Source organism: Mustela nivalis, assembly GCF_964662115.1.
Source record: "Mustela nivalis genome assembly, contig: HAP1_SCAFFOLD_854, whole genome shotgun sequence".
NCBI lineage: Eukaryota > Metazoa > Chordata > Mammalia > Carnivora > Mustelidae > Mustela > Mustela nivalis.
Window position 1 is genome coordinate 266,766 of NW_028135810.1, and position 24,762 is coordinate 291,527.

The 24,762-nt window shown below is 54.5% G+C and overlaps 1 long non-coding RNA gene across 1 annotated transcript in view; it reads left to right on the plus strand.

Moving 5' to 3' along the window:
* Nucleotides 1–24,762, plus strand: part of LOC309857536 — a 99,029-nt gene that overhangs the window by 57,988 nt on the left and 16,279 nt on the right. The window contains exon 5 of the long non-coding RNA XR_014307761.1: nucleotides 16,757–17,337. This is a non-coding gene — a long non-coding RNA (uncharacterized lncRNA). The remainder of the gene's footprint in view (nucleotides 1–16,756; nucleotides 17,338–24,762) is intronic.

Here is a 24,762-nt window from a genome sequence, read left to right on the forward strand (position 1 = left end):
TTCCTGTTCCACTGGTGCCCTTTGGGGCCTCCCTTTCCTTCTCTGGAAGACGATGAGAGATCCAGTTGTGCAATGTTTTCCAGAAGGCCCTTTAGCTCAGTCTTCCAGGGGCTAGAAATAGCCAGCTTTGGTTTAGTCCACCAAACACGGGGTAGCAATATTCCCTTCAACTACTCCATGAGGACACACAACCAAGGAGAATGGAAATACCAGAGGAGCGTAGCTCCAAGGGGACGTCGGTGAAATGCTTTTACGACAGCCAATATCATAGGAAGGTGTGTGTTTTCTGTGATCACAGAGGTGGGCACTGGCCTTTCCATATCAACAGATGTCACTTTTGTCTTTGGGCTCTTTCACTGATCTTTAAGGTGCATTCACGTACAGCCTGAGGAGACCTGATTGGGAAACTCTCAGAGCGTAATCTCATTTTGGTCTCCTAATACCCACCTTTCAAAGACAATTTTGAAAATACAGTCTAATGGACGTACAGTATTTTCGTCGTTTCAGTTGAAGAGTAGGGATTCAGGAATTCTGTATGTGACTCGGTGCTCAGCACAGTAAGTGTCTTCTTAATCCCCACCCCCTCTTCCACCCATCCGCCCACCTGGTTCCCAACAGTATGTTCCCTATATTTGAGCCGGTGTTTTTGATTGCCTCTGTTTCCTGATTCCCTTTATTCTTTTCTGTTTCTGAAAAGTCACACATGAATCAAAGCCCATGTTAACAAAACACCCACGGTTCGGTCCACAGTGGCTCCCAGGGTTCCCCATCCCTGCTCTGTACCTGCCTGTCTCTCCTCTGAGCGGTTGCTGAAAGGTTTCTGACCAAGGGAACATAGGGCAAGAGATGGTCTTTGACAGCTTCAAGCTTTCATGACCAAACCCGTTGTCACTTCCCTGGGACTCTCTTGTGTTCCATCGCTTTCTGCCCAGTATCCCGGAACTTCGCAAGCCAGCACTGGTGTTTCGAATGGCCTTGCACAGAGGCCACAGTGGAAGCAGCGTAGGAGTGCCCAGGCTACTAGGGAGAAAGGGACTCAAGCTCAGGATTTCGCTTCCACTGAACAAACTGTCTTTCCTGCCATCCTGCCTCCCTATACTCTGGAGGAGAAGAGGAGGAGAGGCCTGTGGGGGTGGACCAAGCCCTGCCTGGCTGTTGATCTTCCTGACAATCAAACACCTCTTTGTGGCTGCCAGACGGTTGCGCATCGATCTCTTCCTGGTGGTGAAAGAGAGGACGTTTTGTCCACTGGTCCGCTGGCAAGTTGTCTCTCCGTGTGCTCCGGGGACAGGTGGCCGGGGCATTAGCTGCGAGCATGCTGGAAGTGCAGAGTGTCAGGTCCCTCCCAGGGGTACTCAGTCGGAATCTGCCCTTTGCCGAGAAACCCTGGGCATCAGAGCCTGAGAGGGTCGTCCCCCCAAAAGCACTGTGGAATGTTCCACAGAGGGAGCGCTAATGGGCCACCTTGATCCACCAGTGGGGAAGGGGTGGTTGTTTCCTGGGCCCTTTGGGCCATTTCTCTCTGCCGAGAACCCCCTGAAGGGTTGATTCCCCAGTGGCCCTGGTGGGGATGGTCCTGGGAGAAAGGAAAGAACACCCCCCAGGCTGGGACTTAGAGTCGAGATGGAAGCTAAGCCTGCACCCAACAGCAGGAGCTCCAACTCGCCCAGGCTGAGCGACTGCTCAGGAGCTCTGTGTTGTGCTTTGGCTAGGTCCTTATGTGTCAGCTGATGGTATTGGGGATTTTTCTTGTGGTGCTGGATCCTGTCTTCTTAGATTCCCTGGCGCTGTATCTGCAAGGTTGGGGACCCTTGGCGTGTCCTTTTGCTTCCATGTAATTTTGGACATCCTCTTTGGATTCCGGGTTGACCCAGTGCTGGTTGGGTAGCATGTAATTGAACTTCCATGGATTCGTGGTCTCTCCAGGGTTGCTCTTAGGGTTCATTTGGCGTTCCGTAGCATCGTGCTGAGAAAAGATGCGTGGGATGATATCCATCTTTTGGAGTTTGTTGAGACTTGGGTTGTGCCCTAACGTGTGATCTACTCTGGAGAATGTTCCATGTGCACTGGAAATCCAGCACTGCGGATGCTGCGGTTTCAGGGTGGAAGGTTCTGCATCTACGTGTTGAAACGGGTGCATCCCTCAAAGCCATAGATTCCCTGTTGATTGTCAGTTTGGATCCTGTGTCCATTAGCAGATGTGGGGTGTTAGAGTCCCCCACTGCATGGTACGGCTGTCAAAGGTGACTTTATGTTTGTTATGCACTGTTGGATGCCTTTGGGTGCTCCCATGGTGCGTGTCTACATATTTCGAGATGTTCTCTCCTATTACATGGCCTCCCTTGCGAGGAAGTAGTGTCCTTCTCTGTGGCTTCGTACCTCCCCCCTTTGGTTCAGAGTCTGTTGTGTCTGGAGAGAAGGATTCCTACCCTTGCTTCGTTTCGCATCCATTTGCATGATAGACGCTTCTCCCCTGCTCACATTCCATGTGTGTGTTGGTCTACCGCGTCAGGCGAGTTCCCCATTTCAGACAAGTGAGTGGAACATGGGTGTGTCACCTGGTGGATGATGGAGACCAGGGACTTCAGAACCACCTGGACCTGACAGTGCCCTTGGCCAGCCAGGAGAGTGTGGGGTTTCTCTGGTCAAGGATCTGAACCTTTATCCTGGCAAGGGAGAACCAATCTCTGCTCCATCAGGCCCCAGCCAGGGAGCAGTGGCTACCATGGACCTGACCAAGAGGGTCAGGGGCCTGAAGGGCCCCACGGCCTTGCCAAGAACTGCGTAAGGAAATGCAGGATGGCTGGACATCCTAGCTCCTAGGTCAGCATAGACGTGAATAGAGCCAGAGACACCTCCCAGTTTCTTTCGTTTTTCTCCAGCCTCACCCAAAAGAAGCAGGGAAAAGGAATCCAGAGATCCTGGATAAGGATCCCAGGGGGATTCCAGTCTTGGTAAAGGGTGAACCTGGAGAGCCTCTAGGGAAACTGAGGACGGGACGTCCTGCCTGCCCTTCTTCCATTTACAAAATATCTTCCTCAGATTTTGGAGCTTCCACAGGCAGGGTTGAATCTCTTTGCATGTGTTTTCCCTACATCGTGCTGATGCAATTCAGGAGACTGAACTCGACAACCGTCAGTCCCAAATACTGGGTCCAAACCCGCACAAACACACGCACACGTAGCATATCCCCAAGGAAGCAAGACATCGTCCTCCTTGCTTTAGAGGGTAGAGTAGCAGCCCCTCTCCTGGGCAGCACATAGTTCTGGGGAGGGGAAGGAACTCTCCAGGACTCGCCTGGTCAGGGTTTGTTGCCTTCCTGGGGAAGGACCTGCAACGTCTCCATCTCAGGGGTCCTGAGGGCTGTGTCTGCTGTTTGCCCAGATGCCTGACACAGAAATGAACCTGTCCTCTGAGGAAACGGCATTGGGAGGTGCCACCAGTAATGAGTAGTGCCACCAGAAGTGAGGAGGGCTGGCTCCTCTCCTTTCTGCCCCATTGAATAGCTGCTGACTCTGTAAGATTTCTGGGTTCAGGAATGAAGAAGAGAGTCTGTACACGTTGTACATTACCGTAGGAAATAAAAGAACCAAACGCACACGTGGGCAGGTAGAGGAGAATATAAAAACCTTTATTATTATTATTATTATTATTATTATTATTACTACTACTACTACTATTATTATTTGGTAAGAAAACTTTAATCCCAAGGGTTCTCATTCCTTTTTGTTGTTGTGGTGGTGGTGGTTGTGGTTAAATAACAACCCTTTAATTATATTCAATATTGCCCCTTCCAGAACAAGTAATTCTGTATGGGAGAGGAAGGGGTGTTGAGCAGCGGATGGGGCTCGTGCACCACAAGTAGCCCAGGGGCCGAGGGGCAATCCTTGGCTCAGCCAGTGTGCACGGGTTCAGGTCTGATGGTGGCTGTAGCCAGTGGTCCTGGTGCTTGTGTTCTGCTGGCCAGCTAGGACCGCGGCTCCAGCTGGCATGACAGGTTGTAGCTAAGGACAGAGGGACACCTGTGAGTTGAGCAGCAGCTGGCATTCAGGAGTCCCTCCCAGGGTTTTCCCACAGCTGGTGTCTGGCTGCCCAGGGAGCCCTAGAAGGAGGATCCCAGGCGGGGCCAGCAGAAAGAGTCCACCCCGACGTCGCCTGACCCAGCTCCTGAGTGGGCCTCACCTGTCCTCCTCGCTGAGCCGCTCCACAGCCCAGAACCAGGCCGTGAATGGATGCTGGGGCTCTAGGCAGTAATTCTCTGCCGCCGCCTGGAGCAGCATGATGTCCGTGAGGACTCGGTATTCCTGGGCCGGGACAGAGGCACAGGATGCACCCTGAGCCTGGGTGGGGAAGCTACAGGGCCAGGTGAGGGCCGAGCAGCGGGACAGGGGTCGGGTCCTGGGTCTTGGCACACATGACCACCCTCCTGCATGCAACTTCGTCTGGTCCCAAACTGTTCTCAGAGGCTAGTAGAATTAGCCCCTCCTCCATCAAGGGAAGTTCTCCTTGATGCCCTTCTGGATCCCTACTGACTGACTCGATGGGTCTTGCACTTCATTCTTAGCAACCTGTCCCAGGAAATGGGAGATGGAGGGGAGTGGATGGAGCCAAGCAATGTTCTTCCCAGGGGCGTCTCTGATAGGGTCTGCCTGCCCTTCCCTACAGCCAGGGCTACGTATGCTCACCTTATTCTTTTTGCGGTGGTTGATCTCATTGCCCTGGAAAGTAGACAACCATTGTCCTTCAGAAAGAGGCCCCCGGTCAGTCCTAGCACCTTACACCCACCCGTTCTGAGGCTGCGCGTAGGCCAGGACCCCGGAGTGGGCCGCCAAGCCACACACACAATGAGACTGGGGTTAGGGCAAGCCCTGGGGTCCAGAGGAAGGAAGACTGGGGGATGCTGAAAGGGCTCCCGGTCAGCACCCTGCAGCACAACACTCTGTGGTGACTGAAGGGAGCGGCAGACGCCTCAGGCAGGCAGGATCTGCTGGGCTCCTGAAGTGTGGCTGATGTGCAGGGTCCTGACTTCACTGTCCCCGACAGGCAAGGTCTGAGGGAGAGGCTGCAGCCCATGCACACAGAGCGCATGCAGCTTCACCTTCAGGATGCGCTGGTGCTTCCCCAGTCTTGGGCCACCCGTCTGGGTGCAGACTCCCTTCCCTCAGCACTGAGATGGGCGCAGACTCCCTTCCCTCAGCACTGAGATGGGCAAGAGATGCCAGTTCTTAGGGGCGGCTGTGAGGCTGTGGGGAAGGGAGGTCTCCGAAGGACTCAGAGCTCAGGGCTCAGTCCGGGGACTCTCTGCTCCCTGTCCTCAGGACTCTGGTCCCTCCTCCACAATCCTCAGGCTCACCCACCTCCAGGTAGTCCTCCATTGCTGTATCAAGCACCACCAGGTCGGAGAGGAAAGTGCCAAGGTATGGGACGACACCCTGTGTCATGAGGGGTAGGTTTGGGATGAGTCCCTGCTGTCTGGTGCCCACAGGGGCCCTCCCCGAAAAGACTTCAGCATCCTGGCCCACCCCACTTTCCCACATGGAAAAGGGCCTAGGACCCTTAGTTGCTTCCCCTGGATTCGCTTTCCCCTCACCCTCCCAGAACATCAGACTCCTCCTAATCCCCTCCAGGGCCTGCTTTTTGAAATTCAAAAAACCCCCTGGCTATGGAGCCCCGGGCCCCTCCCCAGCCCCAAATCCATTCTCTACCCAGCCTGCTAGACTCCTTCCTCCTGGTCCCCAGGAAAGAAGACATTGAGCAACTGTGGCGGCAGGCAGGAGGTGGAGCTGGAGTGGCAGGTCCCACCTGTCCTGATCTGGACGCTTCTAGCCCTCAGGGAGGAGCCCCTCTCCCCTGGCCTTGGAGGCCCTGTCCCTCAGGCACACTCACCTTCTTGGGCAGCCCCTTCCGCGCTCTCTGCAGCTGCCTCACCAGGCTGGCCAGTTTGTTCGAGGGCCGCTTCTAGAGGGCCAAGGACAAGATCCTTGAGAGCAGAATAGCCTCAGTCCCCTTGCGCCCACCGTCTTTGACTGCAGACCCTAGACGTCCGACCTACGTCTGCTGATACTGACGCTCCATTCCCCTGAAGCATGCCACGAGTCCTTCTAGAACAATCTCAGCTCCCCCATTCAGTCCATGGGGGACCTGGAGCTTGGAGCCTGGCCTCCCTGAGCCTGTTTTCCCATGGGCAGAAGGGGGAACTCCACCTACCTCCTGCGGTCTCCTGAGCACTCAGGATCCTCTTAGGATCATCATTTTTGTGGCCCACAACCCATCCCCACCCCATCTGTGAGCAGGGGCCTGTCCTCTGGGCTGTCCGCGTTCATGTGGGCCCCCATGTGGACCTTCTCGATGGATGGACACAGAGAGACCTGAAATCTAGCCTAGGGAGTCTGGATGGGCAGCACCCGCTTGTCCCAGCCCCAGGGGGAATCTTCAGCCCAGGCTGTCAGCACATTCCTGCCAAAGGCTTCTGCTCCCCGAGGAATGCTTCAGGCCATTCCCTACTTCATCCACACAGGATCACGCCTCCTCCCACCCCTCTCCTGTCCTTGGAGCCCTGCACCTCCCGTGCTACCTTGATGAGTAGTTCCCTGCCCTGGGGGTTGCCTTCTGTGCAGAGCTGTTGGAATGTTCGGAAGCTCTTCCTGAAGAGAGGGAAAGAAGTTAGGCTCAGGGGAGTCCTAACGTGGCAGGGTAGAGTGCGAGTCCCTTTTCTTGGAGCAGCCCCGCATGTCCACGGGGCTGGCTGAGGGTTTGCTCTGGGCTGCTCTGAGCACTGGGGTCTTCGTAGGACATGGGAGGGCGTTCTCCTGGGCGTCCCCCTGGGCGTCCCTTCCCAGCTTAATTGAACAGCTCGGTTTGGGTGGGGTTCTGGCTGAACCATGGGCAGAGACTTCAGTGGCTGCCAAGTCACCACGTGGAAATATGGAATTCAGCTGAGGCCAGGGTGGGGCATGGAGGACATTGGATTTCTCAAGCAGGAGGCCTGGTGGCCTGTTCCCCAGGAAGGCTGAGAGGAGCAGCCCCGGGCCCAGGTCCTTTGGTCAGGGTTTGCTGCCTCCCAGGAGGTCCAAGCTGACTGAGGGGGGCAAAGGACAGGCCTGTGGGAGATCCCGCCTCCATCCTGGCCCCTCCTGCAGAGAAGCCTCCTCACCTGGAAACGTTGTCCCATGTCCTCTGCAGGCGGTGGATGGAGGCACTCTGCAGAGCCGCCAGGATGGCACGCAGGGAGGAGTAGTTCCCTAGGATCTGACAGGCCTGGGGGAGGGAGGAGAAGGAGCTGTCAGTGGGAGAGCAGGAGCCCCAGATGCTCGAGAGCTTTAGTGCCCCCCTCGGTTTAGGGCTCCCCCACGGGTGAAGCTGATGTCCAGGGAGCTGCAGAAGGGCACAGGTCAGCCCTAAAGAGGAACACTGCTGGCGAGAGGGAGGATTTTCCCTCACTGCAAAGGAGGCGTCACGTGGGAACTGAGCGTCCCAACGTTGGGCCATGCCCCCGGGAGGAAGAGCCTAGGGACCACAGGCCTTAGAGCAGGGCCTTCAGCCCTGAGAAGGGAGCGAGACAGAAGAGCAGTTCCCGAGGCTCAGGCGAGCCTCAGGGAGCTGGGCCTCCCACAGCATACCTTGGCCACCCGGATCCAGTGGCCCACCACCACGGCCCTGTCCCGGGCTGTCATGCTTGGGTCGCCAAGGCACGTGGTGACGATGCAGCTGGCCACAGCATTGAAGTGGGCGATGGTGGCCCGGACTGTGGGTGCCAGGTGCTCGTTGCCAGGCCTGTTCCTCCGGGACCAGACGGAGCCCAGGCACTGATGGGGCACCACCTTCTTGAACAGCTCCTAGGGGACAGGGGGAGGTGTGTTGAGCCCCACACATGTTCGCCCATGCAAGACTCATGTCCTCGGGAGGGGTCCCAGGTCAGAGCTGGAGCTCAGGAGGCTGCGAATGTGGCCGGAGCCTGCTTAGAGAGCCTGCATTTCATGCCCCTCTTCTTCTCCGAGGGAAGCCAGTGCGGGACGCCCCAGGAGCCAAGAGAGGCAAGGGAAGGGAGGGAGGCGTGTGCACCCTGATCATTCCATGTCCAGGGGGCCGCACCAGGTGGTGCTCCCAAGGGGGCATCTCCTCCTCCAAATGCTCATCCCTGCGGTCCCTGTCTCCTTACAGGTGCCATTGTCACCTGGTGGCTGAAAGCATGGCTTTCCGTGTCTAGCCTGTCCTTCAGGACGCATCAGATGCCTAAGCCAGGTTGATGGTGCTCAGGCTCCCAGGCAGATGGGTGGGCGACCCATGGACGGGATTGCACACAGGGAGCTGCCCTCCTCCCCGCGGGGGACCAGAGCCTTCCCATTTACGGGCTCTCGCTTCTGAGTCATTGCATCTGCGTGGTACCTCTGCCTCAGTCCTTCTCAGTGCCTGTCTCCACAGTCCGCAGCTGGACAGTGAAAGCTCAGGTCTAAAAACCCTGATGGGTTTCCCCGGTCGGTTAGGGCTGCAGCTGAGATCTGGCCCTATATCCTAGGAGTCCACATCAGGGAAAAGCCGGTATAGGGCAGCGGAGAGCAGAAGAAAAGCCGGCCCTGCCCTCCTACCCTGGGGGCCCAGCTGCTCACCGCATCCATGTAGGTGAGCTGCTCTGCCACCAGCTTGGGAGGGAAGTCCAGGAGGTCAGGCTCCTTCTCTTTGAGCCGCTTCTTGGGTTGGCAGGATGCCTCTGCGGCTGGAGTGGGCTCAGTGGCACCTGCGACAGCTGGCGTGCAAACTCCCAGGCAAGCCGATGGCCCAGCCGTCTGTGCCTCAGGACCCGGCGACCATCCGTAACCTAGGAGCCCCTGTTCCAGTTCTGGAGCAGCCGGTGGAGGGGAGGCTGGCTCGGACCCTGAAGGTGATGGCTGATGCAGAGCCAGGGTTGCCTCTCGCTCCATGGGAGGCTCTTTGGCCGGCTCAGCTGCTGGAACGCGTCGCATAGCGGACACGGGGGTGGGAGTAAGGGGAACGATTCAGCCACATCACTGACACTCCATGTGCCTTTCCCTGAACAGGACGGATCCCATGGCCTTTCAAGGAATACCCAGCCCATGAGCCCCATCCCAGATGGCCTTCCCAGCTTGCAATGCCCCTTACCCTCCGCCTCAGCCTCTGTGAGCTGCAGAAGTTCCCGCCGCCTCAGCGGAACGGGGGCATGGGTGTTTAGGTCCCGGTCATGCCACGTGACGTGCACATAGGCCCCCTTGACCTCCACATGGGCAGTGTGCAGGGACTGCCCGATATCCTGCCGTGTCTGCTCAGGCCAGGTTCCCAAGATGGGACACAGAGTGCTGGGGAAAGTCAAATGTGGGGCAGAGTCAGAGACCTGGCCTTCCCTTCCTTTTCCACGCTACTCCCACAGCACCATCCTTTCGGTGTGGGCCCCACAGAATGGCGCCAGCCCACTTGCAACCCCTCTGGAGCTGTCCTTGCTGACTGCTGACCACGTGGGATGAGGGAGGGACCTCCCATAGGTCTGTCCTTTGGCCCCTCAGTCATGCATCCTCCCTGCAGACCAGTGTCTGGGCTTTGGTTGGAGGCCGACGGGTGAGTGGTCCGGTCCCCACCCTTTCTGTCCTTGGCCCCACTTGTGGTGGTCAGCGGAGGTGGATATGGATAGGGGCAGGCGGAGCAAGAATGGACCATCCAAGGGATGGCTGTTGTAGGCACCAACTCAGCCCACAATGGGCTCTGCTTCCCAGAGTGCTTGGCATCCCGTCCACACCTCTCTCGGACTCTTTGGCCTCTTCAGAGGAAGCTGCCCCACTAAGCTCTCCCATGGAAATCGAGAGTCCTGGGAGATCCATGGTTCTGAACATCCCTCGCCAGCAACATCCCCTGTCGCCTCCCACCCTGCTCTGTGGAGGCAGCAGGACCTCCTCTGGCACCCAAAGACCTATCCTGTTCTTCCTTGATCGTAGAGTGCATCCTCGTGGTCCCAAGAGAGGTGGATCCATTCATCCCTAGAGTAGGTCACAGAGATGCCCCATCTGATGAACGCTAGACATGCGTGCTTAGGATGTGGAGAGTGCCTATGTGACCCTGGGACGAGAATGGAGACCCAGACATTGTCTCTACGTTACCCATTCACTGCTCTTGGTGACTAGAGAGAGCCTGCATTCCTAGGTGCTTAAGAGCCATGATTGAATGAAATCATCCCAAACAGGACTTTGCAAATCCTGAGTGGCCCTTGGGCTGCTCTGCCTGCTCCCAGTGTCCCCTCGACCTGGGCACATCAAGGACCACAGTCAGGACCAGCTAGATGGCATCTCAGAGGTCCTTTGCCAATAGGAAAGCTGCCAGCTTTCCGTTTCCTTTCTCTAGACCCAGAAGGACCACAGGCCTGTGAGGGTTGAGCCTGAACGCGTCTTCCCTGGAGAGGGAAATGTTCAGCGCGAAGACGCCCAGCATGTCCAGCAGCCCTTTCTGCAGAGCCGGGCCCCAGAGAGGCGCGTGCCATGTTTCCTCCCATGACTCCCTGCAGTCGCCCTACGAGGTTCATCCTCTTAGCACCTCCACTTTTCCGGACAGGAGAGGGAAAGTCAGAGAGGTGCAGTGACATTCCCAAGTCCTACAACTAGTAGACGGAAGGCTCCCCCTTGTGCTGGCTATGAGGTGGGCACTCACCGAGGGAACTGGTGATCCCGGACCTGCCGGGCTGACGGGAACATCTGATAGATGGAGAACATGGTGGTGACGATTGAGAGGCTTCTATCCGGGAAGGATAGCAGCAGGGAATGTCTCCATCTCTGCACTGTGCCTTGTTTGAGCTCCAGCATCGTGCAGGCCTCGTCCGGGGACAGGGATGATGCCTTTTCCAGCAGGCAGACAAGGGGGCGGGGTGGGGAGCAACATAGTCAGCTTCAACGCCGTGAAGCCCCAGGAAGAGCAGGGTCTGGAGCTCAGACTGCATCCTCCCATCCCTTTGGGAACTTGGGCAAGACGACGAGGGACTTGTGTGCCCACCCAGAAAAAAGGTTCTTGGCTGAAAACCTAAAACCAACCTCCAAAGGACCCATCTAGGCTTAAATGTACTGGTGACTTCAACATGTGTGGTTCGCTGGACAGCAATAGCCTGTCTGTCTCTTCCTAGCCCGTATGAAGATCTGTATGTGTATGCCATGGAGTCATGAGGAAGGAGCCCTACTGTTGAGAGGAGAAAAGAGAGGTTGAGAATCTCCAAGCCTGCTCAAGGTCATCCGCGTTGGGTCTGAGATCTGTCCAAAGCATGGGCTACATGGCATTTCGCCTATGCTGATGCGGTTTGGCCTGTTGCTGTCAGGGGCAGAAAGGTTCAGGGGGAAACCACCTTCCTTGGCAGGCCCCAGGGCAGCCAGTTGTGTCTAGTCTGGGCTGTGGGCTGGCCCCGGTCATCTCTGGGTCCTGAGACTGGCCATGAACCTGGGCCCGTTCTCACCCCAGACCAGGACTGGATGTTGTTGGTGGCCTGAGGTCCCTGCTGCTTGTCAAGGGAGATGGAGTAGCTGAAGCCTTGCAGCAGCTCATGCCAGAGCCAGCTACCTGGGCCAGGAGGCATCGGAGGCCTTCCACCCAATCTTTGGGTCTACGGTCTGGCAGATGGAGTGACCCAAATCATCTGTGAGGACCCTTGAGGTGCCCTTTCCTTGCAGCATTGCTGGAATGGCAAGCAGTTTGAGTCACGTCAAGTTCCAGCAGCAATGCTAGACCGAGTCACTGTAGCAGACCACGTCCTTTAGAAAGGGGGACTGTGAGGACCTAGAGGGAAAGAGCCTGTGAGCTGGTGGACCTCCTAGGATTCGATGTGTTCTGAGAGTTGATACATTCCAGAAAGACCTGTAGAATGGCTTGATCCCACCGGCCCTTTTGTAGGTTCAATCACCCTATCTGGTATGAGGATTTAGAAGGGCGTGGGCCAGTTCTCCAGAACCCAGCTGGGTTCTCCACTTGTTAGCTGGCATGAGTAGGGAAAATCGTAAAACCCGTGGGAAAAGGCCAAGATACTCATGGCTTTGTGAAAAGCAACACAAGGCCAGAGGAAAGAAATCAAAACAACTTCCCCTCATGCCACGGAAAGCATTCACTCTATTCTCTACCAGTCCCACGTAGGTGAAGAGTGTCTTCCTCCCTTACTTACCCATAGGTGTGGCATATGTGCGGAGGTGTGGGTTACTCTGGGGTGGGGCCGGTGGAATAGTCAAGTGGAAACACTCTGGGAAGGCCCCAGGTTTGTCCCCATCGTTGCATGGGGGCCCTGGGTGTGGAGGAGCTTCTTCCTATTCTCACCTCAGAGCAGCACTGATCCTGGGTGGCCTGGGACACCTGACCCTTGTCCAGCGAGTTGGAGTCGTTGAAGTCCCCAGCCAGCTCATTCACAGTCTCTGGGGTGCAGCTCTGAAAAGGCAGTGCCCCATAGACACAGGGCCAAGAGCCATTAGCAGCCTCCCGGAACATTGCCACCAGGGGACACCCCCACTAGACATCGTGTTCTCCAGTTCAGGCTAAGAGGGATGGCTGAAAAGACATTGAGCAAGGACGTAGCCAGAGGACACTCTAAGGCTCATGACTACCATGAGCCTTATCATTGTGTCACCCTCCCCTTTTCATCCAGCCTGCTATGACCTGGGGTATGAACATGACAGATGGGTCCAGCCTCCAACACCAGGCAGCTTGCTTCTGCCCAGGAAGGGCATATCCCTCATCCCCTGTCCCCACTTCTACAAACACACACACACACACACACACACACACACACAAACAGGGAGAGAGAGAGAGAGAGAGAGATGCGCTCCCACACAGTAAGGGACAGTGGTGTGTGCCCGCTGAGGTGGGACCACAGTTGTTGCCCACTCTCCAGTGGGCTGCCCCGAGCTGCCTTGTGTTACCTGTTGGTGTCTCCGGCCCCATGACCAGAAGCTTCGGAAAAGAGGGCTGAAGCACTGTCTGCAACTGCAGTCATGTCTCTGGCTCTGGGCTCCTGTGGGCCCAGCACCCCTGGAAGTAGGAAGACAACAACTGAACATGGTGTTCTGTCGAAGGTCTCCACTCAAGTGTGCTGGAGAGCAGGTTGCCCTTTGAAAGTGGGTGCCTGGTTGCCAGAGTTCTAAGTTCAGTTGGGGCCTATCATGAAGAATATGAGGTCACGCTTTCAGGATTCTAATACCTGGGGCCCTTCCTAAAGTCACCCCCTCTCTGCAGCCCCTTCACTTGGCTCTTGACCTCTCTTCCCCGGGACTGTACACAATGAGCCAAAAGTGCCAGAGGCACCATGCTCTGGAATTGGCACTCAGGTCCTCCCTTTCAGGAGACAGAGCTGAAGTCAGACGTTTGTTCTCTGTCCTTTCCCACTCCTGTGTCCTCAGTCATTGTGTGTCTCCCCTAGTGCCCACATTCCCAACCTGCATAGTGGGGACCAGGGAGAATCTAGTTCCTTGGGACATCTTAGGGTGTATGTAGACCGTATTTGTGGTATGTGTGCGACGGTGTCACGGGAAATCAGAGGCACACATAGAAGGCCAGATGAATTGCAGGAAGGGGTGGGACGTGGCCTGGAGGAACGCTGCGAGGAGGCCTGGGTCCCGGCTTTGTGTCGTTTTGGAACCGTCCCTTTCCCTCTTGGCGTCATTATAATGGGGCACCATGATGGGGTGGAAATGCACGAAGATGCAGACTTTGTCATCCTCGGTAGTGAAACGGTTCAGTTGTTTCCCACATAGCTTTAGAAGGAGACCTCTTTCCCTCGTTCTGGTATATGAGGGGAGCAGCCTTCACAGTGGCTCCCAGGGATCCTGACCTGTGGTGGAGGCATCACTCTGCAAGCTCTGGGTGGTTAGCGAGTGGCTTCTGAGCCACGCGATGTACTTACTCAACGTGATGAAATAGCATGCCTCGTGTTTCTCTAGATGTCAGGCAAGGAGTTTCGCACTTCCTAGTTTCTTTGCTCATGGTCCACTTCTCCCTTGTTCCCCTTTTCTTCTCGGAATCTGAAGCGAAAAACATGCCCAGATGGTTGGCGCTGCCATCTATCGAGGCTCACAGTGCCAGGATCGGAGGCAGTGGCAAGGCCAACATGCGCCCAGAAACTCAGATTCTGAGTTGAATGGCTCCCCGAATGATGGGTGCTAAGTTGGGGAAAATCCTCTGCTAGTCCAGCCTCAGTTACAACCACAGGCTCACAAGTATGGTGATGTGGAGGAAGCATGCGGAATTGTGCCTCCATTCCTCTTCTGCAACAACTGTGGGGCATTCAGTCCATGCATTTGAAGATGCAGGGTATTGGGGCAATGCCGTTGCAGAGGGACAAGAGATCGCTACCTGTCTCCCAGGCCTGAGGCCCTGTCCCTGCCTTCCTCACCACCCTCTGCTCTGCTCCCAGTTGCTCTCCAGCCACACTGGATGCCTCTTTCATGTCCTCTGGCCAACCCAGCTTCTGGTAGTGAGGCTCTAAGGCAGAGGTGCCTTCCCTCTTCATGACACAGGGCAGCCAGACTTGTGTGGGACTAGCTCCCTTGTTTTTATTCTGTCCTCAGCGCTGTCCCCCTCAGTGAGGCCTTTCGGGCCTTTCTCTCCAATGACTCTGCAGCCCTCTTTCAGAGTATTCTTCGTTTGTCTCACGGAACGCTTGCTCTTTTCTTTCGCATGGCACTGTTTGGTGCGTTGGTCCATCTCTAGACTGTGGGACCCTCCATACTGTGTTGCACAGTGACTTGTGCCAGTGTGCATTCCCACGGATGGTGTCCAAGGGTTCCCTGTTCTCCCTGTCCTCACCGGCATTTGTTAGCTCCTATGCTCCCAACCAACAATCTACCGTAGGATCCCAGAGTTCCACGCCTGGGAACATACTCCTAGACAGCCAAGGAATATGGCCAAGAACTCCCTGCGCCCACCCCCATGGTCAGGAATCCTTGTGAACACCGCTTATTCTGGTCATCCTTTTAGGGCCTAGGAACATGAAGTCATTGTGTTGTGTAGCTGAGACGTGCACAGTGCTCGATGTCAGTTCTTTCAATCCAACTGGGGCCGAAAATATTTTACTATTCATAATGAGCCTCGGGAAAGTTGACTTGGTAAAGGAATGACACGTAAGCAAAACTGGAAACAGCAGAAGCTAAAGTCAGTAGATGACGACAGGCATAGGAACACCCAAGCCCTTGCATCAACAATGGGTTCTGAGTGGGGGGAAAAAATCAGGGAAGGAAAAATCAAGCAGACGAAGGAGAATGTTCAGTTTGGGTTCTGTTTGAAAACATGATCAAGGAATAACAGGTCTCAAGAAATTAACTCTGAAAAATACCTTCTCACATAAAGTTGTCCCGGGTGGGGCAATTCTGTCTTTCAACCTCGAAGTAGGCACAGAAGGACATTTTGTTGGCTCCATGTTGTCTCAAGGAAAATGGCAGAAGTCGAATGGCTGAGAGAGGACCTACCTGGAAAGGGTATAAAGGGCCAGATGAAATGGTCCTGTGTTCATTTCTCCATCTTTGCAGCTTTTCAGTGCAATTTATTTTTAGGTCGTGAAGTCCATGAAGTTCACGGAGTACATTCTAAATGTCTTAAAAAGCATTAATGTCTTTGTCCCAAGCTCCCTGGAACCCACCTTCCCATCTCCTTGGCATCTTGTCCATCTAAAGCTCTTTAGCATGCGTCAGACTCTTCCCGCGAGCGCCTCCTTCCAGCCCTTGGCAAACACCATTCTACTTTCTGTCCTTCGGAGTCCACTCTAGGTAGGTCCTAAGAGTGGAGTCCAAGTTGGTTATCTTCATGCATACTCCTCTCACTTAGCACACCCTCCTCAACGTTCGCCCACGGGGTGGCGCATGTCAATGTTTTTGTCCTCTTTAGCGAATGAATACTATCCCAACGTCTGTATATACAACATCTGTTCCTCCCTGGACAGATACTTGGATTGCGTTCATGGGTTAGCTTTTAGGAACCATGCTGCCATGAGAAGGTGTGCTCAGATAAGTCTCCAGGACCATACTATCCTGTTCATGAATGTGGGTACCTAGCACAGAAGGGCAAGTACTAAAACACATGGTAGTGTGAAAGTTGATTTTTTAAAAACGGTTTATTTATTCATTTGTCAGTGTGAGAAAGAGGCATGCAGAAGCAGGAGAAGTGGCAGGCAGAGCAGGCAGGGGAGAAGCAGGCTCCCGGCTGAGCAAGAAGCCCGATGTGGGACTCCATCCCAGGATCCTGAGACCTCAACAGACTGAGCCACCCAGGTGTCCCACTCAAGTTGATTTTTGTGAAGAGCTGTCATACTGATTTCACAAGCATGCCCTTAAACATTCCTACCACACCCAATCAGCAAGGTTCCTAATTCTCTTTATCTTTGCCATGGCTTGGTCTTTTCCTTTCTCCCGAGTGTTTTGTTTTGTTTTGTTTTGCTTTGTTGTGTTTTGTTTTGTTTTTCTTTTTCCATGGGGAGCCAACCTCATGGATTCATAAAGGTATCTCATTGCTTGCAATTTCCTTCCTTGCGTATAGCTTTGAGGTTATGTCTCTTGCCCATGTGTACATTCACACATCACATTTGACTTGTTTTTCTCTTGTTGTTGATGTTGTTGAGTTCCTGGGATCTCTAGATATTGTGGATATTGAGAACCTGCCAGATCCATGGTTTGCAAACATGCTTTCCCGACTTCTGGACTGTGCTTTCCCTTGGTTGATAACGTCATTCAAGTCACAAAGATTTTAAGTATCCTGAATGTCCAGGGTGTGAGTTTCCTTTTCTTTTCCATCCTGTGCCTTGCAGGTCGTATCCATGAAATCATTGCACAATCCTGTTTTGTGAAGGTGAGGAAGATGGATGCTGCGGCGCTCGGAATTCAGAGAGGAAACAGGATCGCTGGTGGAGGCAGGCAGCAGCAGGAACTGGAGACGCACAGGCCTAATGCTGGGGTCCTGACCAGATGCGATGGCGCGATGATAGGAATAGGTACCTTGGGCGAGCAGGAGCCGTGTACTGGAAATGGTACCCTGCCCATTTGGGGCACCACTGTGTGTGGTGATGGCAGCAGTGAGACATAGGACTGGACATGTCCCCAAGCTCAGCCCTTCTTCAAAGGGAGCCTTTTATTGCCACCTGCTCCAGTCCTGTTTGAAGGGTTTCTTAATCCGACGAGGGACATAGATTTATTCCACGACAAAGGGTGATGATAGTGGTGTGGTGACACCTGTCTCCGAGGAACTTCTCATCCCTCTATCATGAGCCACTGTGACAGGTGAGCCACTGTCTGGAGTCAGCCGCCAAGAAGGGGTTCGAATGCCTCAAGGACACTGGGAACAACCTCCAAGAGGGACCAGTCTGTCATTGCCATGCTGAGCTGAATTCAGGTAAGACCTTTGTACCCTTGTTGTGTGTTCCCAGTTCATGGTCACGTAGTTCTGCAGGTTCTTCTATGGGAGAGAGGGCAGGGCCGTGTCTGAAGGGGAGCTGGAGAGCTCTGGCACGTCCACGACTGAGATGGAGACTTTGCCCCTAGTCATCCCTCAAGTGAACAAAGGGATGGATGTCATGCAGCATCCACCTTCCAGCCAGTACTATTCATGCCACCTTTCTGGAAAACTTGTAGTGAGGCACTTGGAAAGGTTGGGGGGGGGCGCACCTGTAGTCACTCCTGTGGCACATAGGGATATTACCTGCTTGGGGTGAGTCACCTTGAAGAAAAAAAGGGTTTGCCCCCTGTCAAGAGTGCTCCGAAATGACTAGAAGGGCATGAGGACTGCAACTGGTGAAAGCCTGTTTGAAAAACTTCTTTAGGGCTGAAAGGGGTAGAATGTCCTGAGCATTGCCTTTTCGTGAATAGGCTATGTCATTTCCTTGCTTGAGGGAAGAAAAGAAATCATCCCGTATTTTCCACTTTGAAAATCAAGGAAACACAGAACCTTGGATTGTATTTTGTTGTTGTTGTGGAAAGTCAGTAAGCCACCGTACAGTTCCTCATCAGCTTCCGAGGTAGTAGTGCCCAGCTGTTCATCAGTTGCGTTTCACCCCCAGTGCTCATCCCATCGCATGCCCTCCTTTATGCTCCTGCCCGAATTGTCCCATACCCGCACCCACCTCCCCTCCAGCAACCCTCTGCTTGTTTCTTTGCTTTTTTTTTTAATTTAATTTTTCTTTATTTTCAGGATAACAGTATTCATTATTTTTGCACCACCCCCAGTGCTCCGTGCAATCCGTGCCCTCTATAATACCCACCACCTGGTACCCCGACCTCCCACGCCCCCGCCCCTTCAAAACCCTCAGATTGTTTTCCAGAGTCTATAGTCTCTCAAGGTTCACCTCCCCTTCCAGTTTTCCCTAACTCCCTTCTCCTCTCTAACTCCCCATGTGCTCCCTGCTATTTGTTAGGCTCCTCTGCTTGTTTCTTAGAGAAGAGCCTCGCATCGTTTTTCTCCCTCTCTGGTGGCTTCCCATTCAGTTTTCCCTCCCTTCCCCTGTGATTATCAAATGGCTTCATGCATAGGTGGAACTTAAGACCCAGGGCAGGGGATCCCAGTGGGCTTTCTTTCAGTGAGGTTATTGTGTACCTTTCCATGTTTGGCCGCATTTCGCTTTTCCTGGGAACTGACCCATTCCAGTGATATGTGTCCATTGTGTGTGGGGGGACGGGGGTTCTTCATTCTTGCTCAGGGAGTTGGGATCCTGATGCTGGTGTCAGGAGAACCTCCTCTGTGTTCCTGTTCCACTGGTGCCCTTTGGGGCCTCCCTTTCCTTCTCTGGAAGACGATGAGAGATCCAGTTGTGCAATGTTTTCCAGAAGGCCCTTTAGCTCAGTCTTCCAGGGGCTAGAAATAGCCAGCTTTGGTTTAGTCCACCAAACACGGGGTAGCAATATTCCCTTCAACTACTCCATGAGGACACACAACCAAGGAGAATGGAAATACCAGAGGAGCGTAGCTCCAAGGGGACGTCGGTGAAATGGTTTTACGACAGCCAATATCATAGGAAGGTGTGTGTTTTCTGTGATCACAGAGGTGGGCACTGGCCTTTCCATATCAACAGATGTCACTTTTGTCTTTGGGCTCTTTCACTGATCTTTAAGGTGCATTCACGTACAGCCTGAGGAGACCTGATTGGGAAACTCTCAGAGCGTAATCTCATTTTGGTCTCCTAATACCCACCTTTCAAAGACAATTTTGAAAATACAGTCTAATGGACGTACAGTATTTTCGTCGTTTCAGTTGAAGAGTAGGGATTCAGGAATTCTGTATGTGACTCGGTGCTCAGCACAGTAAGTGTCTTCTTAATCCCCACCCCCTCTTCCACCCATCCGCCCACCTGGTTCCCAACAGTATGTTCCCTATATTTGAGCCGGTGTTTTTGATTGCCTCTGTTTCCTGATTCCCTTTATTCTTTTCTGTTTCTGAAAAGTCACACATGAATCAAAGCCCATGTTAACAAAACACCCACGGTTCGGTCCACAGTGGCTCCCAGGGTTCCCCATCCCTGCTCTGTACCTGCCTGTCTCTCCTCTGAGCGGTTGCTGAAAGGTTTCTGACCAAGGGAACATAGGGCAAGAGATGGTCTTTGACAGCTTCAAGCTTTCATGACCAAACCCGTTGTCACTTCCCTGGGACTCTCTTGTGTTCCATCGCTTTCTGCCCAGTATCCCGGAACTTCGCAAGCCAGCACTGGTGTTTCGAATGGCCTTGCACAGAGGCCACAGTGGAAGCAGCGTAGGAGTGCCCAGGCTACTAGGGAGAAAGGGACTCAAGCTCAGGATTTCGCTTCCACTGAACAAACTGTCTTTCCTGCCATCCTGCCTCCCTATACTCTGGAGGAGAAGAGGAGGAGAGGCCTGTGGGGGTGGACCAAGCCCTGCCTGGCTGTTGATCTTCCTGACAATCAAACACCTCTTTGTGGCTGCCAGACGGTTGCGCATCGATCTCTTCCTGGTGGTGAAAGAGAGGACGTTTTGTCCACTGGTCCGCTGGCAAGTTGTCTCTCCGTGTGCTCCGGGGACAGGTGGCCGGGGCATTAGCTGCGAGCATGCTGGAAGTGCAGAGTGTCAGGTCCCTCCCAGGGGTACTCAGTCGGAATCTGCCCTTTGCCGAGAAACCCTGGGCATCAGAGCCTGAGAGGGTCGTCCCCCCAAAAGCACTGTGGAATGTTCCACAGAGGGAGCGCTAATGGGCCACCTTGATCCACCAGTGGGGAAGGGGTGGTTGTTTCCTGGGCCCTTTGGGCCATTTCTCTCTGCCGAGAACCCCCTGAAGGGTTGATTCCCCAGTGGCCCTGGTGGGGATGGTCCTGGGAGAAAGGAAAGAACACCCCCCAGGCTGGGACTTAGAGTCGAGATGGAAGCTAAGCCTGCACCCAACAGCAGGAGCTCCAACTCGCCCAGGCTGAGCGACTGCTCAGGAGCTCTGTGTTGTGCTTTGGCTAGGTCCTTATGTGTCAGCTGATGGTATTGGGGATTTTTCTTGTGGTGCTGGATCCTGTCTTCTTAGATTCCCTGGCGCTGTATCTGCAAGGTTGGGGACCCTTGGCGTGTCCTTTTGCTTCCATGTAATTTTGGACATCCTCTTTGGATTCCGGGTTGACCCAGTGCTGGTTGGGTAGCATGTAATTGAACTTCCATGGATTCGTGGTCTCTCCAGGGTTGCTCTTAGGGTTCATTTGGCGTTCCGTAGCATCGTGCTGAGAAAAGATGCGTGGGATGATATCCATCTTTTGGAGTTTGTTGAGACTTGGGTTGTGCCCTAACGTGTGATCTACTCTGGAGAATGTTCCATGTGCACTGGAAATCCAGCACTGCGGATGCTGCGGTTTCAGGGTGGAAGGTTCTGCATCTACGTGTTGAAACGGGTGCATCCCTCAAAGCCATAGATTCCCTGTTGATTGTCAGTTTGGATCCTGTGTCCATTAACTGATGTGGGGTGTTAGAGTCCCCCACTGCATGGTACGGCTGTCAAAGGTGACTTTATGTTTGTTATGCACTGTTGGATGCCTTTGGGTGCTCCCATGGTGCGTGTCTACATATTTCGAGATGTTCTCTCCTATTACATGGCCTCCCTTGCGAGGAAGTAGTGTCCTTCTCTGTGGCTTCGTACCTCCCCCCTTTGGTTCAGAGTCTGTTGTGTCTGGAGAGAAGGATTCCTACCCTTGCTTCGTTTCGCATCCATTTGCATGATAGACGCTTCTCCCCTGCTCACATTCCATGTGTGTGTTGGTCTACCGCGTCAGGCGAGTTCCCCATTTCAGACAAGTGAGTGGAACATGGGTGTGTCACCTGGTGGATGATGGAGACCAGGGACTTCAGAACCACCTGGACCTGACAGTGCCCTTGGCCAGCCAGGAGAGTGTGGGGTTTCTCTGGTCAAGGATCTGAACCTTTATCCTGGCAAGGGAGAACCAATCTCTGCTCCATCAGGCCCCAGCCAGGGAGCAGTGGCTACCATGGACATGACCAAGAGGGTCAGGGGCCTGAAGGGCCCCACGGCCTTGCCAAGAACTGCGTAAGGAAATGCAGGATGGCTGGACATCCTAGCTCCTAGGTCAGCATAGACGTGAATAGAGCCAGAGACACCTCCCAGTTTCTTTCGTTTTTCTCCAGCCTCACCCAAAAGAAGCAGGGAAAAGGAATCCAGAGATCCTGGATAAGGATCCCAGGGGGATTCCAGTCTTGGTAAAGGGTGAACCTGGAGAGCCTCTAGGGAAACTGAGGACGGGACGTCCTGCCTGCCCTTCTTCCATTTACAAAATATCTTCCTCAGATTTTGGAGCTTCCACAGGCAGGGTTGAATCTCTTTGCATGTGTTTTCCCTACATCGTGCTGATGCAATTCAGGAGACTGAACTCGACAACCGTCAGTCCCAAATACTGGGTCCAAACCCGCACAAACACACGCACACGTAGCATATCCCCAAGGAAGCAAGACATCGTCCTCCTTGCTTTAGAGGGTAGAGTAGCAGCCCCTCTCCTGGGCAGCACATAGTTCTGGGGAGGGGAAGGAACTCTCCAGGACTCGCCTGGTCAGGGTTTGTTGCCTTCCTGGGGAAGGACCTGCAACGTCTCCATCTCAGGGGTCCTGAGGGCTGTGTCTGCTGTTTGCCCAGATGCCTGACACAGAAATGAACCTGTCCTCTGAGGAAACGGCATTGGGAGGTGCCACCAGTAATGAGTAGTGCCACCAGAAGTGAGGAGGGCTGGCTCCTCTCCTTTCTGCCCCATTGAATAGCTGCTGACTCTGTAAGATTTCTGGGTTCAGGAATGAAGAAGAGAGTCTGTACACGTTGTACATTACCGTAGGAAATAAAAGAACCAAACGCACACGTGGGCAGGTAGAGGAGAATATAAAAACCTTTATTATTATTATTATTATTATTATTATTATTATTATTATTACTACTACTACTATTATTATTTGGGTAAGAAAACTTTAATCCCAAGGGTTCTCATTCCTTTTTGTTGTTGTGGTGGTGGTGGTTGTGGTTAAATAACAACCCTTTAATTATATTCAATATTGCCCCTTCCAGAACAAGTAATTCTGTAGGGGAGAGGAAGGGGTGTTGAGCAGCGGATGGGGCTCGTGCACCACAAGTAGCCCAGGGGCCGAGGGGCAATCCTTGGCTCAGCCAGTGTGCACGGGTTCAGGTCTGATGGTGGCTGTAGCCAGTGGTCCTGGTGCTTGTGTTCTGCTGGCCAGCTAGGACCGCGGCTCCAGCTGGCATGACAGGTTGTAGCTAAGGACAGAGGGACACCTGTGAGTTGAGCAGCAGCTGGCATTCAGGAGTCCCTCCCAGGGTTTTCCCACAGCTGGTGTCTGGCTGCCCAGGGAGCCCTAGAAGGAGGATCCCAGGCGGGGCCAGCAGAAAGAGTCCACCCCGACGTCGCCTGACCCAGCTCCTGAGTGGGCCTCACCTGTCCTCCTCGCTGAGCCGCTCCACAGCCCAGAACCAGGCCGTGAATGGATGCTGGGGCTCTAGGCAGTAATTCTCTGCCGCCGCCTGGAGCAGCATGATGTCCGTGAGGACTCGGTATTCCTGGGCCGGGACAGAGGCACAGGATGCACCCTGAGCCTGGGTGGGGAAGCTACAGGGCCAGGTGAGGGCCGAGCAGCGGGACAGGGGTCGGGTCCTGGGTCTTGGCACACATGACCACCCTCCTGCATGCAACTTCGTCTGGTCCCAAACTGTTCTCAGAGGCTAGTAGAATTAGCCCCTCCTCCATCAAGGGAAGTTCTCCTTGATGCCCTTGTGGATCCCTACTGACTGACTCGATGGGTCTTGCACTTCATTCTTAGCAACCTGTCCCAGGAAATGGGAGATGGAGGGGAGTGGATGGAGCCAAGCAATGTTCTTCCCAGGGGCGTCTCTGATAGGGTCTGCCTGCCCTTCCCTACAGCCAGGGCTACGTATGCTCACCTTATTCTTTTTGCGGTGGTTGATCTCATTGCCCTGGAAAGTAGACAACCATTGTCCTTCAGAAAGAGGCCCCCGGTCAGTCCTAGCACCTTACACCCACCCGTTCTGAGGCTGCGCGTAGGCCAGGACCCCGGAGTGGGCCGCCAAGCCACACACACAATGAGACTGGGGTTAGGGCAAGCCCTGGGGTCCAGAGGAAGGAAGACTGGGGGATGCTGAAAGGGCTCCCGGTCAGCACCCTGCAGCACAACACTCTGTGGTGACTGAAGGGAGCGGCAGACGCCTCAGGCAGGCAGGATCTGCTGGGCTCCTGAAGTGTGGCTGATGTGCAGGGTCCTGACTTCACTGTCCCCGACAGGCAAGGTCTGAGGGAGAGGCTGCAGCCCATGCACACAGAGCGCATGCAGCTTCACCTTCAGGATGCGCTGGTGCTTCCCCAGTCTTGGGCCACCCGTCTGGGTGCAGACTCCCTTCCCTCAGCACTGAGATGGGCGCAGACTCCCTTCCCTCAGCACTGAGATGGGCAAGAGATGCCAGTTCTTAGGGGCGGCTGTGAGGCTGTGGGGAAGGGAGGTCTCCGAAGGACTCAGAGCTCAGGGCTCAGTCCGGGGACTCTCTGCTCCCTGTCCTCAGGACTCTGGTCCCTCCTCCACAATCCTCAGGCTCACCCACCTCCAGGTAGTCCTCCATTGCTGTATCAAGCACCACCAGGTCGGAGAGGAAAGTGCCAAGGTATGGGACGACACCCTGTGTCATGAGGGGTAGGTTTGGGATGAGTCCCTGCTGTCTGGTGCCCACAGGGGCCCTCCCCGAAAAGACTTCAGCGTCCTGGCCCACCCCACTTTCCCACATGGAAAAGGGCCTAGGACCCTTAGTTGCTTCCCCTGGATTCGCTTTCCCCTCACCCTCCCAGAACATCAGACTCCTCCTAATCCCCTCCAGGGCCTGCTTTTTGAAATTCAAAAAACCCCCTGGCTATGGAGCCCCGGGCCCCTCCCCAGCCCCAAATCCATTCTCTACCCAGCCTGCTAGACTCCTTCCTCCTGGTCCCCAGGAAAGAAGACATTGAGCAACTGTGGCGGCAGGCAGGAGGTGGAGCTGGAGTGGCAGGTCCCACCTGTCCTGATCTGGACGCTTCTAGCCCTCAGGGAGGAGCCCCTCTCCCCTGGCCTTGGAGGCCCTGTCCCTCAGGCACACTCACCTTCTTGGGCAGCCCCTTCCGCGCTCTCTGCAGCTGCCTCACCAGGCTGGCCAGTTTGTTCGAGGGCCGCTTCTAGAGGGCCAAGGACAAGATCCTTGAGAGCAGAATAGCCTCAGTCCCCTTGCGCCCACCGTCTTTGACTGCAGACCCTAGACGTCCGACCTACGTCTGCTGATACTGACGCTCCA